Source organism: Myotis myotis, unplaced genomic scaffold, assembly GCF_014108235.1.
Source record: "Myotis myotis isolate mMyoMyo1 unplaced genomic scaffold, mMyoMyo1.p scaffold_m19_p_2, whole genome shotgun sequence".
NCBI lineage: Eukaryota > Metazoa > Chordata > Mammalia > Chiroptera > Vespertilionidae > Myotis > Myotis myotis.
The window spans coordinates 30,116,259-30,123,039 of NW_023416324.1; the positions used below are offsets into that span (position 1 = coordinate 30,116,259).

A 6,781-nucleotide genomic window follows, 5' to 3' on the forward strand; every position below is an offset into this window, starting at 1 on the left:
TGGGGAGGAGGACTCTGAACCCTGGCTGGAGGAGATGGGAGGGCTTTTAATTTATTTCTCTTTCTTTTGAGGTTTTCCCCCTCTGAGCCAGTTTTCATTTCCTTCCTGTGGCATTAGCCACTCCCTACCTCCCATCTCAGACCTGTGCCCAGAACAGAGAGGGACTGGGAGCAAAAGGAGAGGGTGGGATTCAGTTTTTCATGGTTGATTTTTATTAATTATCTGGATAACAGCAAGGAACTGAGAATAAAGATGAGAGAGAGAGAGAGAAATATTGGGGGAGGGTGGGGAGAAAGAAAGATTGTGTTCCTTCTATTCCTATTCCTGCAGCATTGAACACTGAGCCTGTCACGGGCAAGGGCTTGGGGGAAGGTGATTCTCTATGACAGACTTTATTATTGTTACTATATTTTATATCAGCAAACAGAGGCCCAGGGAGGTGAAGTCACTCGCCCAAGTCACTCAGCTGGTAACACTGGGGCCAGGGGTGCACTTCAGGCTTGTCTGTTCAAAGTACTGGGTGCAAATGCATATGCACACAAGTGCACAGACACACTTGCGCATAGACACACACACACACACACTTAACAATCTCAGGGCACCTAGGATGGGGGAGTCCCTTAGTCTTTCACTTGTTCCTTACTCAGGAAGGCATCCAGGCTAGGGACAGGGTTAAAGATTTAGGCCGAGGATATGCAATAATTCATTCACTCATTCTTCATTTACTCCCCCATTCTCTGACTCACTCTCATTCACTCATTCATTCACAATCAACTAGTTGTTTCTACTTCCAATTTCTACTCCCAGCAGACTCAGAGCCTACATAAGAACTCAGAGAGCCTGGCCAGGACACAGGGTGGCACAGGGCAGGGCGTGGAACCCCAAGGGCTCGCCGTGGCTCCTGAAAGGTGAGAGCCGTTTACCAGGTGGCCCTGGGAAAAGGATACCGCACCTGAGACTGCAGGATGTGGAAAGGCCCAGAAACTCAAAGAGCTGCTGGAGACCTTACACAGACCTTTCAGAAGGAGGGTACCTACAAGGATGAGACGAATGGTGGGGGGTCACCGCGGGAGAAGGTTAGAGACATGGGCAGGGGGTCAAAGTCGAGATTGATTTAGGAATTCGGTGTGGAGCAGGGTTAAAGTTTGGATTGGGTTTAGGATGAGAGATTGGAGCTTGAAATCCAATCATTTCGTTTTCACCTGCCTTTTCCAGAAGGATTTCACCTGGCCCGTCTCAGTGATAAGCACCTGGGGTTAGGGCTGCCAAGAACCTAAGGATCAGGGACTGGCTTTAGGGTTGAGACTCCAGGCGCAGTAAAATCAAAGTTCTGGAGGAAGCAAAACCAGTATTTGCTGCGTGGGGCCTGCCTTTCCCGCCTGGAAGCGGGGAGGTTCTCCCTGTGTGGTGGTGGGCACGCCCACTAAACCCTGATGGGCCTTCAAGCCCACTGGTTAAACCCCTGGGCGGAATAGGATGCTGTTCTATATCGTCAGCATCTTCTTGGGCCAGGCACCGCGGGCGGTCCAGATGTTCGCATCTGCTCCAGACACCACCCTAGTGTTGAGCAGGAATGGAACAGCCTGGCCAGCCACCTGAATACAGTAGGTGCTCCATCAAGGTTAGCTCTCTCCCCTTCCCTCACCTCCCCACAAAGCCCACTCCAGGAGCCCCTTCTCTCAGGCCGCCCAGAGTGCTGACTCACTCGTCTGGAAAAGTGGGGGCAGCGTCTGGGGCGCCCCCGGCCCCTCCCGGGACAGCTCGGGCCAGCGGGGGTCCTGAGCTGCCGCGGGCGGGCGGGGAGCCGCGCAATTACCATAATTATAGCCCGGCCTTCGCGGCGGTGGCGAGCGCGGCCACGCCGAGCGGAGAACGCCCCCGGCCCCGCCGAGCGTGGGAACCGCCGCGCTCTCCGCCCCGGGAGGCGGTGGCGGCCGCGTGGGGAGCCAGCCCGGGAGCCCGCGATGGCTGATAAGCCAGCCCGCCGGCTAATTACGGGGCGATCGCGGCCCCTTTCATCTACCTTCTCCAAGCGCCCCGCGCCCACCAGTCCCCGGTCCCACTCCTGGGCGGGAGCATGGGTGGGAGCAGCGGGGGGTGGGGCGAGGCGGGGGGTACGGAACCGAGTGGCCAAGCTCGGGGCGGGGGAGGTTCCCACGCGCCATGCCCTTGTTCGCCCCCTCGCTCAGGGGACAGTACAGAGACCTGGTGCTGCGGAAAGGCCTGAGGTGGCACACAAGCACCCTGGGATGATACAGCAAGGTTCCAGGTTCCATTCCTGGTCAGGGGACAATAAGAATCAGTCAGCGAATGCATAAGTAAGTGGGACAGCAAATCGGTGGTTTTTCTCTGTCCTTCCCGCTCTCTCTAAAATCAATTTTTAAAAAATACAGGCAACCTGAAGGTTTAAGCTCTCTGTGCCTCCGTTCATCTATGAAATGGGGACAGCAGTCCCCTCTGACTCCCTCCCGGCCTGTTGCTCTTTCATTGTCCTTTCGTTCGCTGACTGTGTTCATTCACCTGAGCGCCAGCTGTGAACTTGGTGCCAGAACGAGGGTGACCAATTGTTTGTCCAGGCCTGAGGGGTTCCCAGGATGCGGGACTTGGGGTGCTAAGGCTGCGATAGCAAACCAGGATGCTGTCACCCCACCTGAGCTGGGTGCTGGATTTGAGCCACACCAGAGCCTGGCCTGGCCCATCTGAGAACTGGAAAGACTCCTGCCCACAGGGAGGGATGCCCCATGGGAATGTTGGCACTGGAACAGGGCAAGCGCGATGCTCAGCTCTTCCCCAGTTCCCTGGCTCCAGGCCCAGGCAGCTATGTCAAAGCAAGCCTGCCCATTGCCCGGCTGGGAAAGCCAAGGCTGGTGGTGGCTTTCCCACAGCAGCTGCCATGAGTCAGTGCCCAGGGGCAGGCGTGGCCAATCCCACCCCCTTGCTCTATGGCCTTGAGCAAGCCACTCTACCTCTCAGAACTGCCTCCAATTCTGACCGAGGGAAGCACAGGGGTGGGAGTGCGGTGGTGACTGGGTGACCTCCAAACCTGGTGGGGTAGTACCTGCCGTCACAGGAGGCCTTTCCAGGAACCCTCCACTTCACCAGGAACGCCCAACGAAGCAGGTCTCCGCAAAGGCGGGGGTGCCTGCCAAGAACTTGGTCACTGCTGGGTTCTTGGCAGTAGCCAGGTGAGAACGTGCCAGAGAGAACCTAGAAAGATCATCCTTTGGAAGGAGACAGAATGGACATTAACCCCAGCACGCAACTGGACCTGTCGGAGCCTTGTCTTCCTGGCCTGTAGCTTGGGAGCAATGCCGTCTCCCACTGCTGGGGTCGTGAATGAGATACGGGAGACAACGGGGCAAGCCGGTGCTCCAGCCACACCAGTTCCCTTCCTGCCCCTTTGTCGGTCCCGGTGTTCCCCTGCCCATCTGGCCTGCACGCGCCCTCTGCTTCCCCTCTTACTTCCACTCACTGGGTTCCCACCATGTGCTGGTCTTCTCAGGACCTCAGGGGGCAGACATATAAAACATGAGATTTTGTGTGTGTGTGTGGGGGGGGGGGCCATGGTGACTCGGACACCCTAGGATGTGGGGAGGAGAAAGAGTCGCGGCAGCTGAGGGTCCTGGGAAAATAGGAGGCCAGTTCCTTCGCTCGTCCCCACTCTCTGTCACCCTCTGCCTGGTCACCCTTCCCCTTCATCTTCCACCCCCATGGCCACACCACCAGCTCCCCTGCCCCTCTGTCTCTACGCAGCAGGGAAGCCTGCCCCGGTTGCCCAGGCATTTAACTGCTTCTTCCCCAAGGAAGTCTGACCTGCCTTTATCTGCACCCAAGCTCACCTTAAGCGGCAATGAATATGGAAAGAAGAGAATCAGAAGGCCCGAGTCTGTTCAGGTTTGGGAAGTTAGCATAGGGATTCCTGCCCACCCTGTGCCCAGACTGTGACATTCCCCTCCAGAAAGGGAGAAGGGGACAGATGGGAGGATGTCTACTAGGGTAGGGTACTTACGACCTCCTTCCAGGGTCTTCCTCTTGCCTCTGTTATATACCTTGACAGTGGCTGTCAGCAACCCATCTCCACTGGGAAGGGGCCGCAGGGACATGGACTCCCAGGTACAGACGTCAGCCTTACTGAGAGCAGTGGATCTCCTTGAGGAAAGTCAGTTCCTTCTGTGTGAGGGGCTTGACCAGATGACCTTAAAGTCCTTCCCAAGTCCTTGCAGAAATTCTGAGACTTTTGGTTCTTTGTCTCCAGCATCCATGGTGTAAAGCTCCTCTGTCTGATATGGTAGCCACTGGCCACATGTGGCTACTGAGCTCTTGATATGTGGCTACTCCCAATTGGGCCATAAGTATAAAATACACCCCAGATTCCAAAGACTTAATACAAAAAATGTGAAATATCTCATTAATTTTTATATTATGTGTTGCAGTGATACAATTTTATGTATACTGGGTTAAATAAATTTGTTATTAGAATTAATTTCACTTGTTTCTTTTACTTTAAAAACACACGCACATGGTTCTAGACCATCTACAATTTCATATGTGTCTCACATTCTGTTTCTATTACACAGCAATGGCTAAAGAGCAGGTGGTCACCCAGCTAAGCCAAGCCTTCTTCCCTGGACACCAATGAGCTCTTTTCCTTAGAGAGAAGAACCAGACCTTGATGCTTTAAGAGGAAGTGCTTCCTCCTCCCCCCAAATGAAGGCACCCCGCGGGGTCTCCTCTTTCCCCTTGACTGGCCGGGTTCTGGGGGAGTGAAGAGCAGAGCCCGTCCTCCAATGCTATGCTCCTTCCACAAAGAAGACACAGGTAAGACGTGGCTGGGAAATTCCTTTCGAGGCTGGCTTCTAGCCCAGCAAGAGCCAGGCTGGCCCACCCAGAGGAAACCCCTGGCTGCCTCTTCCTGCCTGGCCCAACCCTGCTCCTTAAGTCTCAGCCAGGCTCAGGGGGCACCCCCCTCCCCTAGTCCCCAGCCAGGACAGCACCAAGCTGGGCATTCAAGGGGCGCATGACTCTCCCCCAGGGAATTTACACACCAAGGAAGCAGGTCACACTCACAGAGTAACTGGAGAGGATCACACAGCAGCCTGCATCTGCTGGGAAACAGCAGATCTCTAATGAGATATGAGTAGATACAGGCCTCACCCCCACCAATATTCCTCTCTACATTTTGAGAAGCAAGTAAAGAATATGACACAGCAGTTAATAGTGAACGCTTAGCACTCCTTCGGGCATAAGTGTAAACCTCAGTTTGACCAGCTGCTTGCTGTATGACCTTGAGTGTTAACCTCCCTGGGCCTTAGTCTCCTCAACTGTAAAATGGCAACAGAGCACACACTTTGCAGGGCTATTGTAATAATTCAGTGAGCTAATAATGCATGTACGCTGCCTGACAGGGAAAGTGCTCACCAAACACCAGTTCCTATGACTATCATTAATAACAGAATCTGTCCTCATTCACATGCAGTATTTTTCCGTGTATAAGACGCCCCCATGTATAAGACGCCCCCCACTTTTCCAACCCAAAATTAAGAAATCAATATTTTAAACAAGACCCAGCAGGACCTCACCTCGGTGGTGCAGACACTCCTGCAGCAGGTGCAAGACCAATGTCAGGCCATGTCCGCCCGGATTGCTGGAAGAACTGAGACCTGAGCAGTCGCCTTGATGACCTGGAGAAACACACTGCAGAACTCATGACAGGCTGGGGTGGAGGAACTGGAAGCTGAAAACAAGACCGTGGTTACACAAAGGAGTTAGCAGTTGCTAATGTACACTGAAATCTGGGACATTGTGCTTACAAGCCACGAGAAGACCAAATGGCTTTTTTTGCAACTAACTACTATGTGTAGACAGTGTTATAAGTGTGCATTCTCCTTATCATATACTATATAGTTTATAGAGTGAGTCTCTCTCACCCTGTTTCTTTTTAAAAATGTATATTTTTAAATTTATTTCAGAGAGGAAGAGAGAGAGAGAGAGAACATCAATGATGAGAGAGAAACATTGATTGGCTGCTTCCTGCCTGCCCCACACTGGGAACTGAGCCCGCAACCCAGGCATGTGCCCTGACTGGGAATCGAACCATGACCTCCTGGTTCATAGGTCGACGCTCAACCACTCAGCCATGCTGGCTGGGCCCACCCCATTACTTGAACATGATAACTTCACAGCTGGATCCTTGGTTGGTTGTGCTATTAAATATTAAACACACACACACACACACACACACACAGAAACTACTCATATTAGCACATAATCACGTAAAACAAAATGTTATGCCCTAATTTTTATGCCTCCAAATTGGTTTTTAATATAACCTTTTTTGTTATGTTGATGTACCCTTGTCAACTGCTCTTCCTTGACAGAAACAATAGTTTATTCTGAGCTATTGCCCATTTGGATTTTTTGGTGTTAAAAATGGCCTTTCCTGCCCTAGCTGGTTTTGCTCAGTGGATAGAGCATCGGCCTGCAGACCCAAGGGTTCCGGATTCGATTCTAGTCAAGGGCATATACTTCGGTAGTAGGCTCCTCCCTGGCCAGGGCCCTGATCAGGGTGAGTGCAGGAGGCAACTCATCGATGTGCTTCTTTCACATTGATGTTTCTTTCTGTCTTTCCCTCTCTTTCCCTCTCTCTAAAAAAAAAAATCAATGGGAAAATATTCTCGAGCAAAGATTTAAAAAAAGGACTTTCCTTCTATGAAGTGGTGAAGTGTCTGATAGTTGCTTTAGGTTAGTTTGTCTAGCTGTTTAGAAAAGAAAAAACTGGCCA

At 52.4% G+C, this 6,781-nt stretch overlaps 1 long non-coding RNA gene across 1 annotated transcript; it reads left to right on the forward strand.

Annotated features, from left to right (window-relative positions):
- The first annotated feature begins 846 nt into the window (after positions 1-846).
- On the forward strand, positions 847-6,346 carry LOC118677688. Its single transcript, XR_004974472.1, has 3 exons — positions 847-1,621; positions 4,654-4,818; positions 5,563-6,346. It is a non-coding gene; the product is annotated as an uncharacterized LOC118677688 (long non-coding RNA).
- Positions 6,347-6,781: the final 435 nt, after the last annotated feature.